General features: G+C 36.3%; 1 long non-coding RNA gene and 2 other non-coding genes across 4 annotated transcripts; all 3 read right to left on the bottom strand.

Annotated features, from left to right (window-relative positions):
• Positions 1–4374: 4374 nt before the first annotated feature.
• Positions 4375–4481, bottom strand: LOC128289451 (small nucleolar RNA R71). Its single transcript, XR_008279099.1, has one exon. It is a non-coding gene; the product is annotated as a small nucleolar RNA R71 (small nucleolar RNA).
• An 8748-nt stretch (positions 4482–13229) lies between these two features.
• Positions 13230–13336, bottom strand: LOC128289748 (small nucleolar RNA R71). Its single transcript, XR_008279392.1, has one exon. It is a non-coding gene; the product is annotated as a small nucleolar RNA R71 (small nucleolar RNA).
• A 2179-nt stretch (positions 13337–15515) lies between these two features.
• On the bottom strand, positions 15516–18064 carry LOC108466676 (uncharacterized). 2 transcript variants are annotated; one of them, XR_008274107.1, is made up of 4 exons: positions 18000–18064; positions 17177–17894; positions 16166–16293; positions 15516–15714 (listed from the first exon to the last, which is right to left on the bottom strand). It is a non-coding gene; the product is annotated as an uncharacterized LOC108466676 (long non-coding RNA). The 2 variants fall into 2 exon arrangements; XR_008274108.1 differs by having other exon boundaries at positions 17754–17894.
• Positions 18065–18651: the final 587 nt, after the last annotated feature.

The raw sequence follows: 18651 nt of genomic DNA, 5'->3' as shown, positions 1-18651 counted from the left end.
TATGGTGAAGAACTGGTAAAGATTTTAGCTCGAGAGGTCAAGCAATTAAGGAACAAAAGTATTGCACTTATGAAAGTATTATGGAATAGGAATGGGGTAGACGAGACTACATGGGAGCTTGAAGAGGATATGCGAAAACAGTATCCAAATCTTTTCACAGGTAAGATTTTCGAGGACGAAAATCCTTAAAGGCGGGAGAAATGTAACATCCCAAAATAGGGCCTAAATGAAACAGTGGTTGCGAAACCATGAATCTGAGATAGAAAAGTTTATTTCGATTAATTTTTATAATTTACCGAGTGATTAGATGCATGTGTTATAGTATCGAAGGATAATTTTATAGATAGCATGCTTAATTTACCTACTAAGGCTTAATTACAAAAGTTGATAAATATGAGTTTTAGATGCTAAAGAATTAAATTGAAGAGTATAATTGAAGTAGAGGTTCTTAAATGGTAATTAGACCATTAGGTTTTCATGGACAAAAATAGACATATATAAATAAAAATAACTAAAGTTTTAATAAAGGGTATTTTAGTCATTTGGTAATTAAAAGATTAAAAAAGGGGAAAAGATGGCAAAATGTGCCCATCTTCTTCATTAGGCCAAAATTTCAAGGGTTCTTCATAGCTAGGGTTTTGTCAAGCTTCCAAACTTCATAGTAAGTGATTCCAAGCTCCGTTTTTAATGTTCTTTACATTTTTGAAGTCCCGTAACTGGATTTAGCTTATTCTAGCAATAATTTAACCTAGGGTTCATATTTGGAAAAATACCTATAGGTGAAATGTGTTTGTTTTGATGTTTTATGGTAGAATATGAAGCTTGAAATTATGTTAAACGACTTGAGCTAAGCGATTTTAAGTGAAAACGAGTTAAACGACATAATCGGTAAAAATACCTAACGGTCATAAGTACATGTTAGGGTGGGAATTTGATGTTTCCGTAGGTAAATAAATGATCAGCATGTCATAAAACATAACAATTAGGGATAAAGTTTCATTTCCGAGCCTTGGAGCAAAAGTGTAAATATGCAAAATTTTAGGGGCAAAATCATAATTTTTCCAAAGTTAGAGTTAAGGACTGTTTTGATAAATGTGAATATTAAATAAGTTAAATTTTCTATTATAGATTAAGAAGAACGAAATTCGGGGTTAGACCGAGGAAAGAAAAAGGTTGAAGACTAAATCAAAATATTTGATCGTATTTTGTATCGAGGTAAGTTTGTAGTAAATAAATGCAATGTTTTATTATTTGTAATTAATGATGTTATTTTTCAGCATCTATATATTTATTTTGTAAATTTATTCCTTGATGATTCAAGCAAGAATTGTCGGAGAAATGATACTTAAAAGTGTCGGTTGAACCTTAGGAATGTGTAGGATACAAATGTCATGTGATAAACCGTAATTTATACATATTTTTATCCCATGATTAGCCCATTTATGAATGGTTTCTCCTTATATTTGGTGAATTCGATGCTCTAATCCTTTAATTTCATGTTTTATACTTAGGAGAGCATAGAGGAGTAAAAAGAGCGAGAAACAGGCCAAAAACGGAGAAAATGGACCCATGTAGGAAATCAACACGGTCTGGACTTCCTCACACGGGCGTGTCACACGGCCGTGTCCATTTGGCAGGATTGAAGCACAACTTACACAGGTAGACTACACGCCTGTGCCTATTCAATAGCCTTGACCATGGGCTAGAGTAATCGCACACGGGCGTGTCCCTGCCGAGCCCAAGTATAGTCCTATTCAGAAAAGGCCAAATTTTAGGGCTCTTAGGCATCCAAAAGCCTATTTAAACACCTGAGGAGTCACTTAAGAGGAGAACGCAGAGTAGGAAGCAAGGAATTACTCAAGGAAAGCCGATTGATCCATTTCAGAAGCCAGATTCATCATCAAGACTGAAAATCTCCCTTCAAGTTCCTTCAGGAATTTTGGGTTTTCTTATGTTTTGTTATCTTTATACTTTTGAGATGTTTTCTTTCATATGTATGAACTAAACCCCCTAAATACCTAAGGGGAATGAAACCTAAGACGGATCTTGTTATTATTATATGAATTGTATGATAAATATTTGACTTGTTCTTGATTATGTGTTCTTAATTCTTGTTTTGATATTCCAGGATATTGATTCAAGTTAAGCTCTTATTCAGAGGAGGAATAAACCCTGTCTAAGATTAAATTTGTCATAATTAAGCGGAGTTAATTGCTGACAAATGCCAAATTATACATGTTTTTACCCCAAATACTTAGCATATTTATGGATGTTTACTATTAGATTTGTGGATTTTGGTGCTCTTAATCCAGTTATTTCATGTTTTGTACTCAGGAGAACACCAAGGGTCAAAAGGAGCCAAAAATGAGCTGAAAAGGGACAAAATGGACCAAATTGAGAAGACCACACAGCCTAAGCCTTGCCACACGGGTAGCTCACACATCTGTGCCTTTCGAATGTGTCGACAAAGGTTTACACGACTCACACGGCCTGGCCATTGAGCCCACACAGCCGTGGCAATTTAACGGATCGAACACGGCCTGGCAACCACGTCACACAGCCATGGCACACGGGCGTGTCCCTTTTTTAAGGAGTTCTATTTTACACGGAAAAATGATACTTAGGGGGCAAGAAAGCCAATCAAAAGCCTATATAAACACCCTAAGTATGACCTAGAAGGGGGCTCTCTCTCCAGAACTTTTCTGTAACACAGAACCACACGCCGAGAATTACTTAAAGGAAGCCAGACGATCCATCTCAAAAGCCAGAGTTACTCCAAGGCTGAAGATCTCTCTCAGAATTCCTTCAGGGGTTTTAGAGTTTTCTTTATGTTTTGCTATTTTTATACTTTTGAGATGTACTCTTATTTTATTATGAACTAAACCTCTTAGATACCTAAGGGGGATAAAACCTATGATGGATCCTATTACTATTATCTGATCTGTATGATAAACACTTGATTTGTTCTTAATTATGTGTTCTTAATGCTTGAGTTAATATTCTGGGTATTAATTCATGATTTGATGTGCTTATGCAGAGGAGGAATAGACCCTACCTAAGAGTAGATTTGGCATAATTAAGCGGAGTTGATCGAGTGCCTAGAAATAGGGTTTCGAGATTTTGCTGGATTAGGGTGACACCTAATATGGGAGTCCATAGATCTAGCTAATGCAACCCTAGAGTGTTAATTAGAGAAAAGTCTCAGTTATTCAATCTAGGGGTTAGACATTATTAGTCTTGAATAGGGATAATAATTTAGGTTATGGAGTCTCAGGGATCAAGTCAAGTGAATAAATCATCCGGTTCAGAGTCAGGTCACAAGTGAAATCTAGATGGATTGCTCCTTGGGTGTCGTCTTTATCAATTACTTTTCTTCAAGTCTTTTTCCAAAATTTCTCTTTGCTTTGATAAAATTAGTTAATTAGTTTAGATAATTAGTTTAATAAACAAACCCTTTTATTATTTGGCTAGATAATAAAAAGATAGTTATTACTAGTACTTTTGGTTCCCTTGGGTACGGCATCCCAGTCTTGCCATTACTATACTATTGTTCGATAGGTGCGCTTGCCTTTTCGTCGTGATAATAGTTAGTCTAGGTTTGATCTTCATTATAAAAATTTATTACTTGTTACGAATAACTGCGATCAACTTTTTGGCGCCGTTGCTGGGGAACTGAAATATTAGGAACACTATATTTTTATTACTTTAGCCATTTATTTTTCTTGCAATTTAATTTAATTTAATTATTATTATTATTTACTAATTTACTTTTTCTTTCTCTTAACAGGTTTTTATAGTTTATGACTAGAAAAAATCCGTCAGGACCCTTACTTTTTGACAAAGAAATCGATCGAACAGTTCATAAAAATCAAAGAGAAATAAGGCGTAGTTTATGATACACAAAAAATGAACAAGAAGACAATACTCAACCTCCAACCGACAAGATGGCTGAAAACCAAGACAATCAGCTGCCTCTTGCAATTGTAGCTAATGAAAATCCTGCTCCACGTACTATGTATGACTATGCTAAACCCTCTTTAACAAGAACTGAATCAAGTATAGTTAGACCTGCTATTGCTGCGAATAATTTTGAATTAAAACCTAACACTATTCAGATGATACAGTAGTTTGTTCAGTTTGATGGTTTGCAGGATGAAGATCCCAACACTCACTTAGCAAATTTCCTGGAATTTTGCGATACATTCAAAATCAATGGTGTTTCTGATGATGCCATCCATCTTCGGTTATTTCCCTTCTCACTGAGGAACAAAGCTAAACAGTGGTTAAACTCATTACCACGAGGGTCTATCACTACTTGAGAACAAATGACTGAGAAATTTTTACTAAAATATTTTCCGCCGGCTAAAATGGCTAAATTACGCAATGATATCTCTTCTTTTTGTGCAGATGGACTTAGAAACACTTTACGATGCATGGGAGAGATACAAGGATCTATTGAGAAGGTGCCCTCACCATGGATTACCTTTATGGCTGCAAGTTCAAACGTTCTGCAATGGTGTGAATCCCTCGACAAGACAAATGATTGACGCAGCTGCTGGCGGAACCATCAACAATAAAACATAGAAAGATGCATATGAATTTATAGAGGAGATGTCACTGAATAACTATCAGTGGCAAGTTATGAGGATAAAGCCGACGAAAACAGCTGGCATTTCTAACATCGATTCAGTCACCACACTCTCTAATCAAGTAGAACTTCTCAATAAAAAGATTGATAGTTTTCTTGGTTCTACGCAGGTACATCCAGTAATGAGGTGTCACTCAAGTGGAGGAAGTGTGCATACAGAATACCAATCCTTCAATCCTACAACTGCAGAAGAACAAGTCAACTATATGGGTAACAATAACTTTCGATCACAAAATAACCCATACAGTAATACTTATAATGCAGGTTGGAGGAACCACCCAAATTTTTCCTGGGGAGGTCAAGCGAATCCAAAGCCACAAAATCCTCAGGGTTTTCAACAGCCACCTTATCAACAAAAGAAGAAGAAGAACCTTGAAGAGATGCTTTCAAAATTCATCGCGATGTCAGAAACACACTTCCAAAATACCGAGACTGCACTTAAGAATCAACAAGCATTGATCCAAGGACTCGAAACTCAGATAGGCCAGCTATCTAAACTAATCTCTGAGTGACCACAAGGTAGCTTACCAAGTAATATGGAACCTAATCTGAAGGAACACCTCAATGCAATGAGTGCCCAAGATAAGGAAGGATTCATTGCACCTGAGCCAGAATTACAGCAAGACAACACGATGAACAAAGGTCGACAAGAGGTAAACGATGATGATCCTAAACAGGTAAGTACGAATTATGAACCTCGTATGCCATATTCTAAAACGATGATGAAAGATAGAACAGAAGAACAATTCGGTAAGTTTGTCAAACTCTTAAAGAAATTACATATTAACTTACCCTTTATTAAAGTTCTTTCACAGATGCCCAACTCAGTAAAATTCTTAAAGGAACTTCTGGCTAATAAAAGGAAATTAGATGCTACATCGCATGTGGAACTCAATGCAGTCTGCTCAGCTATTCTGAAGAATAAGCTACCTAACAAATTGAAAGATCCAGGGAGTTTTACAATTCCTTGCTTAATTGGTAGTTTATCTGTGAATAATGCTTTAGCTGATCTAGGGGAAGTATAAATGTTATGCCATATAAAATGTTTAAACGACTAGGTGTCAGTAAACCCAAACAGACTAGGATGAGCATACAATTGGCTGACAAAACAGTTCGATTTCCTAAGGGTGTTATTGAAGATGTTCTCGTTAAAATTGATAAATTTATTTACCCAGTAGACTTTGTCGTCTTAGATATGGATGAGGATAATGAGGTACCTTTAATTTTAGGACAACCCTTTTTAGCAACTGCCAGAACCATTATTAATGTAGGCACAGGGGAGCTAACACGTCATGCAGGTGACGACGCAGTAACACTCCAAGCACGCGACTCAGTCAAAACCCCTAAGACTCAGGATAATGCTATAAAACCTGTCGATGATAAAACTAATATTCAATCGTCCTTGCAGGAACCTTCTCAAACCAAGACAACAGAGACAGTGCGCTACTATCATGAAAAGAACAAAGACGTCCATAAAGAACGAAGTCTATGGATAGAGGAGCTATATGAATGGCGAGAACACAAACTGAGAACACATGATAAACCGAAACTACACCAAAACAAGCCTGATACCTCTCCTAATCAACTTAGGGTAGGCAATAAAGTCTTACTAGATGCCGTTGATCCTCACATTGTCACTACCACACAGAATGAGGAAATCCCTCTTACGGTACTCAGTATTTTTCCATTCGGTCCGGTGGAGGTGAGTCATCCCAAGTTTGGCACTTTTAAGGTAAACAACACCCGATTAAAACCTTGTTTTAAGATTGATAGCAGGAACGAGGAGTATGAACTCCTCAACCCACCATGATAAATCAACGGAGAGGTAAGTCGAGCTTAGACTATAAATAAGTGCTTCTTAGGAGGCAACCCAAGTACTAACATATTTTGATTTCTTTATTTTTAATTAATTTCTAACACTTCAAATCATTAACTTTATCTTTGAATTTCAAATTTTTTTAGCACATACGGCCAGGCACACGGGCATGCCTGAAGCTGTGGCCAAACAAGGGAAGAGACACGGCTGTACGAGACGGTCGTGTTGAAGCAGGACATGATTTTCCCAAAACACGGGGTGTGATAAATCCCCACGACCGTGCGACATGGCCGTGGGTGAACTTGATAGGAATAACACGGGCGTGGGATAGAAAACCATGGGCGTGCTAGGGATAAGGCTCGATTCTATTTCTTTGACACGGGCGTGCGACACGCCCATGCCATTCAGCCGTGTACAATAATACACGGGTATGGTACTATAACACAATGGTGTAGGAGAAGCGAACAACGCTAGGCACGGCCGTGCGACATGGCCCAGTGCCACACACGCCCAAGACACATAGGCGTGTGATAGTAGCCGGGCACAACCACATTTGAAAAAATATAAAAAACACAGGCTACCCTCACAGCACACAGGCGTGGCCCTAGGCCGTGTGCCCCACCCCTATATAAACAAACCACTGTTCATCTTCTTCCTCCTTTCAAAACCCTTGCCGAAATCCACCCTCCCCCAACCCCTAGTCTCTATTCTAGCCACCATTCCCTAGATTCTCACTTCCCTAACCCCCAAACCAACCTCAAAGTCACTCCACTTGCATTAATCCCCATTTTCCCCTCCCTATACCCTTCATTTCCCACCACACGGTTTCCTCTCCGCGTCACATGCCCGTGCACCGCCCTACAACAGCCATTGGTTCACTTTCTTAACCTTGTCTTTGCAATTTGTGTTGTTACATTAGTATTTTTCATGTTTTACATAGATATTGTTACTATTACAAATATGTTTTAGACAAGTTAAGAATTTGCTTTAGAATTTTCTATATTTGGCTTATTTAAAACACTAAATAGCATATACTAGTTTTAGGCCAATTGCATAACTATTGATGTATCTTGGATTCTATCAATGCTCATGTATTTTCAGGTATATTATGTCATCATCAAGTGGCAAGAAGGTCGCGGTCCCATCCTCAAAAAGACGTAGGGGACTGGGTTCTTCATTGGTACGAGCTACAGCCGAAGTTCGGCACTCGTTCCTTAAATTTCCACAAGCTTTGCAGGAGGAGCTATTTCAAATACTACGCACACGACCCATCACCACAGGTCATTACATCGATTGGGCTACCGTAGAGCAAGTCCAACTCGCTGATTCCATCCGTGCCCTCTTGTCTACAGACCCATGGGAACGAATCTTCGCTATTACCGAGCCCACTTATTTAGAGCTAACCTTAGAATTATGCTTTACTTTTCATTTATAGGTGGTGATGACGAACAATGACGACCCAGGCACTATTCACTTTCGATTAGGCGGTCTAGTTCGTGCGATGAGTGTCCCAGAGTTTGGAGTTGCTGTAGGACTTTACACCGATGAGTTTATGGAGGAGGAGGACATGAATGCACTCCCACGCAATATCCACATCTCCCCCTCCTTGTGCTGGAAGGTGCTCGAAGGCCTCAGCACTCCCCCTTCCCTCCGTTATCTCCATGCCATATTGGCTTACACATTGACCGGAAGGAGAGAAAGCACTGGCGTCATCAACACCCATGACGCCTACTATTTATGGTGCATGGCAAATGCACACGTGACTGATTTGGCATACTTCATTACTTTCGTCATTCGCCATTAGACCGAACGGCATCGGAAGGGAGTGATCTCCATCGACCCCTACGTGACGCGCCTTGCCAGACACTTCGTCCTCCTCGACACCGTGGCCCAGTCATCTGCACTTACACTGATCGGTCAGATGTCCCCACAGGGTATCACAACTATGTTACACATGAGGATGATCGAACACCGACGTGGGATCGATCCTCCTCAGTGCCGTCTCCCTCATGCCATTGACGAGGAGGATCTTGAGGACATCCCTGATGATGTTCCCCCACAACATGAGGAGCCTTCCACTGCGCCATCTAGGGAACAAGCAGTTCATGAGCCTGCTTCATTGGTGCACCTTTTCGACCGACTCGCTTACTTCGAGCAATATTGCACTACATAGTTCGAAATGATTCACGAGTGAGATTGGCGGTGGGACTGACAGATAGACGACATACAGGCCATGATGCAGTAATTGTGCCAGTATTTCCACATCGACACTCCAGCACCACCACCTGAGGACCCTACCGACGAGGATCATTGAATCCTCTTATTTTTTATTTTTTTTTATTTTTGTTTTATGTTTATTTTTCATTATAAAGACATATCTATATTAGTACATTTTATTTTTTCCCATTTTCTGGTCTTTCTAACAAGTAATTCCACTACGCTCTCTTCCACACCAACTTTTAATAAGCTCTTCATGATTCTACAGACTTCCAAGCAAAGTTGCTAGTAATATTTTACGGAATGAGGAAACAAATAGGGAACAATACCTAACGAGTGCCATGTTCAACAACCCAATTTCTTCATCTAGCCAAGAACAGTGGCCGCTGCCATTTTCTCCAAACACTCCATCCTCAGAATCAAGCTCCGCATCCTTCTAATAGGGAGTTTCACCTCTTTCCCTCTTATGATTTTCTTTATATTGAATAGTCTATCTTTGTACTTGAGGGCAATGTACATCTTAAGTATGGGGGGTGAACATGAAACCTAACTTTTTGCATTATTCTCAAATCCCTGAATTTGGTCTTGTGTTTAAGTGATGTTCTTATAATCCAGATCGAATGAATCCTGATTGATCTATAATTATTATTGATAAGTCATGAATTAGACCAAGGGAATTATGCATGATTATTTGATTATAGGACATTAGAGAATCAAGCATGATAAGTTGATAATTTGAGAACTAAAATTTTTAGGTTATTTTCCTGAATTGAGGTATTATCTTGAAATCTTAAGTATACAGGAATGACATCAAAAACCCAAATTTTTGGTGAGATTTTTGGGCCTTTTGAGCCCTTTGAGCATATATCTTTCTTTCTTCTCACTTCTTTTGTGGTTTGAGTGTGTCAACATTAAACTGTTATTCTAGAACTTGCTTCGATTATACATGTCAAGATCACACGTATGATTTGATATACTGAGATGATAAAGGCACATAGGATTTAACCCACTTACTCCATAAAAATCCTTCCCACATAATTAAACCCTTAGTGAACCCCCGTTAAGCCTACTAACCCTTTTTCATTGATTAACCCTCGTCATTAACCCATTAACCCATTATTGTTAAAATCCTCTGACTTAATTTGACCTTTTTTATCGAGATTGAATTTAATATCGTTACCTCACTATGTTCACCATTTTTTGTTACTGAATCATGAAGTATAATTTCTGTATTGTATTAACTTAATTTGTTCTTAAAAAAAATTTGTTTGTGTAATTCTCAGCAAGCTAAAGTTGTCATGAACTCATGTAAAATAGTTCTAGCTATTTGTTTGTGATTCAGTGATTAAGTTTTTGATAGTGGGATAACATATTGAAATTATCTCGATTCTAACCCCTGTTCTTCAACCTGTATCCATACCTATAACCTAAACTCCATTACAACCATACAAAGACCTTTTGATTAGTGTATCATATCATTTACAAGTGGTGGAGATTTGATTTTCATGCAAGCCTATAGTAATAACTTTTCATGTTAGAGAATCGAGTTCTTAATCTTGACCCTTAAACACTTTGAGTGATTTGAGTGAATCTTTAGTGAGGATGTTATCTCTTGTGTATTTAGGACTAAAGTTAATTACTTAATGGAAGGAGCTCACCTATAATTTTATTATCGAGATATCCGATTTAGATTGTTTGAGGCTTTTAATGCCCCTATAGTTAATTCCTCACTGTATAAATTTCTGTGGAATAATTTGTAACATTATCAGTAATAATTATGTGATTGAAAAGAATGAATTCTAGCAGTAAGTGAAAATTTTGCTTGAGGATAAGCAAATGCTTAAGTGTGGGGCTATTTGATAAACGCCAAATTATACATGTTTTTACCCCAAATACTTAGCATATTGATGGATGTTTACTATTACATTTGTGGATTTTGGTGCTCTTAATCCGGTTATTTCATGTTTTGTACTCAGGAGAGCACCAAGGGTCAAAAGGAGCCAAAGACGAGCTAAAAAGGGAAAAAATGGACAAAATCGAGAAGACCACACGGCCTAAGCCTTGCCACACAGGCAGCTCACATGCCCGTGCCTTTCGAGGGTGTCGACCAAGGTTTACACGACTCACACGGCCTGGCCATTGAGCCCACACGATCGTGGCAATTTAATGGAACGAACACAGCATGGCAACCATGTTACACGGCTGTGGCACACGGGCGTGTCCCTTATTCAAGGAGTTGTATTTTACACGAAAAAAGGATACTTAGGGGGCAAGAAAGCCAATCAAAAGCCTATATAAACACCCTAAGTATGACCTAGAAGGGGGCTCTCTCTCCAGAACTTTTTGGAACACAGAACCACACGCCGAGAATTACTTGAAGGAAGCTAGACGATCTATCTCAAAAGCCAGAGTTACTCCAAGACTGAAGATCTCTCTTAGAATTCCTTCAGGGGTTTTAGAGTTTTCTTTATGTTTTGCTATTTTTATACTTTTGAGATGTACTCTTATTTTATTATGACCTAAACCCCTTAGATACCTAAGGGGGATAAAACCTATGATGGATCCTGTTATTATTATCTGAACTATATGATAAATACTTAATTTGTTCTTAATTATGTGTTCTTAATGCTTGAGTTAATATTCCGGATATTAATTCATGATTTGATGTGCTTATGTAGAGGAGGAATAGGCCCTGCCTAAGAGTAGATTTGGCATAATTAAGCAGAGTTGATCGGGTGCCTAGAAATAGGGTTTCGAGATTTTGCCAGATTAGGTCGAAACCTAATATGGGAGTCCATAGATTGAGCTAATGAAACCCTAGAGTGTTAATTAGAGAAAAGTCTTGGTTATTCAATGTATGAGTTAGACGTTATTAGTCTTGAATAGGGATAATAACAAAGGTTAGGGAGTCTCACGGATCAAGTTAAGTGAATAAATCTTCTGGTTCAGAGTCAGGGAACAAGTGAAATCTAGGTGGATTCCTCTTGTGTGTCATCTTTATTAATTGCTTTTCTTCAAGTCTTTCTCCAAACTTTCTCTTTGCTTTGATTAAATTAGTTAATTAGTTTAGATAATTAGTTTAATAAATAAACCCTTTTATTCTTAGGCTAGATAATAAAAAGATAGTTATTACTAGTACTTTTGGTTCCTTTGGGTACGACATCCCGGTCTTGCCATTACTATACTATTGTTCGATAGGTGCGCTTGCCTTTTCGTTGTGATAATCGTTAGTCTAGGTTTGATCTTCATTATAAAAATTTATTACTTGTTACGAATCACTGCGATCAATTGCACGCCTATAGATAATGTGATAAGATTTTGCCAGATTAGGGTGAAACCTAATAAGGAAATCCATAGATTGAGTTAAAGCAATTCTAGGGTGTTAATTAGAAAGAGAATTCAATTATTTAACCTAGGGTTAGACGTTATTAGTCTCGAGAGAGATAATAATATAACTTAGGGATTTCTACAAATCAAGTCAAATGAATAAATCGTCTGATTCAAAGTCAAATAACAAGTGAAGTCTAGGTGGATTTTTCCTTAGGTATTGTCTTAATCAACCGAATTTTCCCAAAAGTATTTCCCCAAATTTTCTTTCTGTGCATTCTTAGTTTAGTAATTAGTTTAGATAACCAAACCTCTTAATTTTTAGGCTAGATAATAAAAAGGAAGTAAATACTAGTACTCGTGGTTCCTTTGGGTTCGACAATCCGGTCTTACTGAACTATACTACTGTTTGATAGGTACACTTGCCTTAATCGTGATAATAAGTTAGTCTCAAGAGCGATTCATTTATAAATCTTTAAAACCTGTCACGAATATCACGTATCAAGTTTTTGGCGCATTGCCGGGGAACTAGGATATTAGGAACACTCGATTTTTATTACTTTAGCCATTTTACTTTTATTGCAATTTAAATTTTTATTTTCTTTTCTAATTCTTCATTTATTTTTTTCTGACAGGTTTTTCTAGTTTAAGACCAGAAGAAACCCATCAGGACCATTACTGTTCGATAGTGAGATCGATCGCACAGTTCGCAAAAATCAAAGAGAAATAAGGCGAAGTTTACAATACACAGAGGAAGAGGAAGAGGACGATACTTCAACCACAACCGAGGAGATGGCTGAAAACCAAGAAAATTCGCTACCTCCTGCGATTGCTATTAATCAGAATCCTGCTCCACGCACTATGTATGATTATGCTAAACCTTCTTTAACAGGAACTAAATCGAGCATAGTTAGACCTGCTGTAGCTGCAAATACTTTTGAACTGAAACCTAACACAATTCAAATGATACAGCAATTTGTTCAGTTTGATGGTTTGCAGGATGAAGATCCCAATGCTCACTTGGCAAACTTTTTGGAACTATGTGATACATTTAAAATTAATGGCGTTTCTTATGATGCCATTTGCCTTCAGTTATTCCCTTTTTCATTTAGAAACAAAGCTAAACAGTGGTTGAATTCGTTACCACGAGGGTCAATCACTACTTGGGAACAAATGACCGACAAGTTTTTATTAAAATATATTTTGCCGGCTAAAAAGGCTAAATTACGTAATGATATCTCTTCTTTTGTGCAGATGGATTTAGAAACACTTTACGATGCATGGGAGAGATACAAGGACCTCTTGAGAAGATGCCCTCACCATGGGTTACCACTTTGGCTACAGGTTCAAACATTTCATAATGGCCTAAATCCTTCGACTTGACAAATGGTTGACGCAGCTGTTGGCAGAACCATAAATAATAGGACACCTGAAGATGCCTATGAATTTATAGAAGAGATGTCACTGAATAACTATCAGTGCCAAGTCATGAGGACAAAACCAATAAAAATAGCCGGCGTTTATAACGTCGATTCGGTCACCAAGCTCTCTAATCAGGTAGAACTCTTGAATAAGAAAATTGATGGTTTTCTTAGTTCTTCACAGGTTCACCCAGTAATGCAGTGCAAAGCAAGTGGAGGTGGATCAAGCAGTTCAGAATAACCACTTTATGGCCACAACATGGAGAACGAGCAGTTAAATTACATGGGTAAGAATCCTCGATCTCAAAACAATCCTTATAATAATACTTACAATGCAGGTTGGAGGAACCTCCCAAATTTTTCATGGGGAGGCCAAGGAAATCAGAGACCACCACCCCCTCCAGGCTTTCAGAAACCACCGTACCAGCAGTAGAAAAAGCCGAACCTTGAGGAGATGCTAACCAAATTCATCTCGATATCAAAAACACATTTTTAGAATACCAAGACGGCACTCAAAAATTAACAAGCATCAATCCAGGGGCTCGAAACTTAGATTGGACAGCTCGCCAAGTTGATATCCGAACAACCACAAGGTAGTCTGCCGAGTAACACTGAATCTAACCCAAGCACTGCAGCAAAATTGACTTTTAGCGGCGTTTTTTAAGGTCTTTAGCGGCGCTTTTAAGCACCGCTAAAACAATTTGCGGCGTTTTTACAAGCGCCGCAAAAAACGGCTCTATAGATAATGCCGCTAAATTTTGCAGCGTTTATTTAAAACAACGCCGCTAAAGGTCATGACATTTAGCGGCGTTTTTCCCACAGACGCCGCTAAAGGTCATGACATTTAGCGGCGCTTTCCCACAAACGCCTCCAAAGGTCATGACCTGTAGCGGCGCTTTTCCCACAAACGCCGCTAAAGGTCATGACATTTAGCAGCGCTTTTCACACAAACGCCGCTAAAAGTCATAAAATTTAAAAAATAATAAAATATTATAAAATATTATAAAGGTAATGAAAAATATAAAAGTTTAAAATTCATTATCAAAATATTGAGAAGAATAATATCCATGATATAAATATAAAAGTTTCTATTAAAATTCATTATCAAATTAAATTTTCTATTAAAATTTTAACTTTAAAAATACATACAAAAATTAAAGAATTTAAATTTAAAATTTAAAATAATAAATTAATAACACAATTAAAATCCAAAAGTTGAAACTCAAGTTATCTTAAATATTAAAATAAAATAAAAATTTTGAATCAAAACTAAAATAAATAATAAAAATGAGATTAAATATAAAGATATCAATAAAATAAGGTATTATAATGAAATTACTTAAATGAAATAAGGACTTAAATCATAACCATGTAAAATATAAGATTTGAATATCGATTCCCATGTGAAATATCAACATTGATTATTTAAATTGATTAAGTCGCTAATGAATATTCTATTTTCTAAGTCAAAATTACAATTCGCTTTTTTCTTCTTTCAACTCAAATAAAAATAAAAGGTTGAAAACAAAACAATTAAATAAAAATAGAATAATTAGTTGACACGAGATTATTATTAAATATATGCAAATATGCAAGTAGACTATTACAAAACTAGGTGTAGTTTTGACCAACTAATTAGTTGATCCTCTGCAGGTTCTATCTATAACTGCTTAACTAACATACAAACATAAGGCACTCAAATACTTTTTGCACATAAAATATCTCAAACTCACACCGAATTCGGATTCAGAGCATATACGGTGTCAATCGCATGTTGATCAATATCATTCTTATTCGCTCTCGCAATGCCTCCCAAATGCATTTGCAGAGGTAGGAGCTACCATTATGTGCCTTCGCAAATTGTTCTTGGACCGTAATCTAGTGTAGTTAGTTTTTCTGTTCCATTTGCCACCAGTCAAAACATAAAAGAGCTATATTATGGTAACTCCATCAGCTTACATAGTAAATTATAGCTCGCATGTTTCAATGGTATGATTCAATCAGGGGGATTCGGTAAAATAACGATGTTGAGAAGGCAAATTGATGATAAATTAAATAGGAGCAGAGAATATATACTATATTTTATCTGAGCAAATGTTCCTTTCTTCAAATATATTGGAATGAATAATGATTAATTTGCATCATCAACGCTAGTGAAAATCCATAAAGAAAAAAAATGATAGTTAGAATGAAGCATAAAATTAGCTTAATTCTACTGGGCAAAATTAGACAACTACATCCCAAACACCATCACTAGAGATAATCATACCACCAGCAGTAGACACCTACAAAAAATAGGCTAGTTGGTAAAAGAAAACAATTAATAACAATCAAGAAAATGTCTTCTAATTTTAAGATAAAACACGAACTCGTTCAAGCAGACCCTTTTAAAGAAAACTAATTAAGAAAGAAAATTCCAAATGCAAAAGCACTTCAACATGCAAGTATAGGACACATGAGGATACGTAAATGAAATTAATGGCTCTACTATGGAGTTAATGGTCACAAATTCAAAAATGTTACTGGTTTGGAAGTTCGAGGAACTCCATTACAGCCAAGTACATATCCAATCTTTTAAAATAGTGGAATAAGGGAAAAAATTAACATATAAAACTTATGCCAAGATAAACAAGGGTTGTTGAGTATTTCAATTTAAAATATGTGGAAGACCAAAAAGCAACAGTTGATAAAAGTAAATCACATTTTAACGAGGCAAAGATGAAGCATAAGCAGTACCTCTCTTTCCTTGATTTCTTCCTTGAGAATAAGCTGCACTTGTATTTTGAAATAGGTAGCAATGAAATAAGTTCTTGGGTGAGACCCCGACTTTGTGTTCGAACACTCTCCCCTAACTCAAGTAATTCCTAAAGAGATAAATGTAATCATGAATGATTAATAAAAAAAATAAAGAAACAATTCACCTAATAAAATTAAGCTACGATTTCAGCTAAGTCTAAGGATGAGTATGGATTGGATTGGATTGGTTTTAAGGAATAATCACATCAAACCAAAATATTTTGGTTTCCAAATTTTTTTATTCAAATCAATCTAAATTATAACAAAAATCAAACAAGCAAATCAAAATATTTAAATGAGATTGTAAGGAACCTATAATGAATAAAGAGGATGACCATGGAACAGGACCAGTATATAAAATAAAGCAGATATAAATAATGTTTATATACAATGAAAATTAGACTTGAACGAAAAAGTCGTAAATTAAAGAAAGTTTATATACTCAATTACTCATGAACAAGCATGAATCAATGGTGAAGCTTGGAGAGTACTGGTTTGAAAAAATGTCAAAAGAGTTTTGAGTGTCAGCATATAGGAAAAAATGTCATATGTTGTTAATCTATTCATGAATTCACTGATCTTTATTTACAAATAAAAGATTAGTAAGCTTGCAACATATATTAAACTCATAACCATACAACGATAAGAAAAGAAAAATTTGACTTCCTAGTTTCTCACAGTAACTTCTCTTATATATTTCAATCTTTTAAATATCTTTGTGATTATTTTATGAATCAATTCGCATGTTTAATATAACATTAAGAATGAAAGCAGGTAGATATAACAAGACCTGCCATTTTTGGATGTGTCCTGCCAATCCTTCACCCAAAATTTCCCTAGTCTAAATTTCTGGAATTTAGTAACATTAGGGGAATAAATGATAAACCCTCATAAGGAAGGTTGGTTTTAAGGGCTAAAATGGAAACGCATAAGTTAAATATAAACACTCACTTGTAAATGACTCTTAACATGATAAAGATTGAGTCCATCTAAATCCATCAGGTCCAAAATAGTCTTCGGTGTTGCTTCTAAAAATAATGGTCAGTTCTATGGATAGTAAACAGTTACTTCGCTTACCAGCAGCAACGACAGAGCCCCACAGAAACTCTAAGAATTCAGTACTATTGAGAAAAATATATACACAGTTGAGTTTCAGATACCAGAAAGCACAAGCCAAAGTTCAATTCATGCATGAGGACTACCCGGTAACACATGTCATCCAAAACAGAAGAAACAAGCATGAAATTCTCTAGTAGCAACTTATGAAAGAGCCTGAACAGGATCCAATTTTAAATCACAAAAGAATATGGAAATTACATATAAGCAATTACACAAACAACGACCATAAAAGCAATAAACTAGTAGTTAAGAAGAGGTGAAAGGCTAGGTGGTTCTTGTTATATCACCAATGGATCGTGAAAGTTTCATATGGGATGACTTCAGGTGGAATGGAATATAATGGAAATAATGAAGTGTAGTTTTGAGGGTCAAGGTAAGAAGCAGGAAAAGTATAAGGCAACTCAAATACATTCGAGTAGCATTCAAGACCATCTGCAGCAGCAAGCTGAGTCACACTCTCAACTTCAATTGTTTTTCTTTCATTCATTGGCACATCAGTTTGCCATTAGAAATATGAACTCAAAACCATGGTACGTAGCTGTTGAAAATGCTGCAAAAAAAAGAAATAAAAGAAAGAAATTTATATTACAGGAGACCCAAAGTAGCAAAAGATTACAGAAAATAAAAAAAAGGGTAAAAGAGAAGCTTAACATACCTGAAATGGAAGAAGAAAACTGTGAAAAATTACTTTTAGTGCTTATCGACTACCTGTTGAGTTTGAGACAGGAAAGATTTTTAAAAGACCAAACTTTATACAAAAAAGAACTTAATCAAAGTATATAAAAGAGTACCAAAAAAGGCCACAATTAATTTATATAGCTTGTTATGACCTGATTTTGTTTCTTTTCTGTCAAATAAATACTTAATAAAATGATAATCTAATTTCTATATTCAATCCATTATTTCAATTTTTAGGATTCATTAACTCAAATACTACTTTCTGCACTTTAAATTTTATTATATTTACTACTAATATATAATAAAAGGCTGCATTCTGTAATAACCCTGTAAGTTAGAGAACCATCAGAACAAGAACAAAAATATATATTGCATAAAAGGCTGAATCACTTCAGTAGATAAAGCATGCCTTTGAATATTTAGGATCCACTTCAATTGCCTTAGTAGCATCCTGTATGGCACTACCATACTCTTCCAATTTGGTGTGAGCAAGTGAGCGATTGGCCCAGTACACTGCATTCTGACTATTTAGCTCTATCGTCTGCGTGTACAAGTCAATAGCTTGACCATATTTGTGTGCTAAATAAAAGAAAGAAGGTGAACGTTGTTATAAGAAAAGAGGACAAACT

This window comes from Gossypium arboreum, chromosome 2, assembly GCF_025698485.1.
Source record: "Gossypium arboreum isolate Shixiya-1 chromosome 2, ASM2569848v2, whole genome shotgun sequence".
Taxonomy (NCBI): Eukaryota; Viridiplantae; Streptophyta; class Magnoliopsida; order Malvales; family Malvaceae; genus Gossypium; species Gossypium arboreum.
This window is presented reverse-complemented; position numbering and strand designations above follow the sequence as displayed.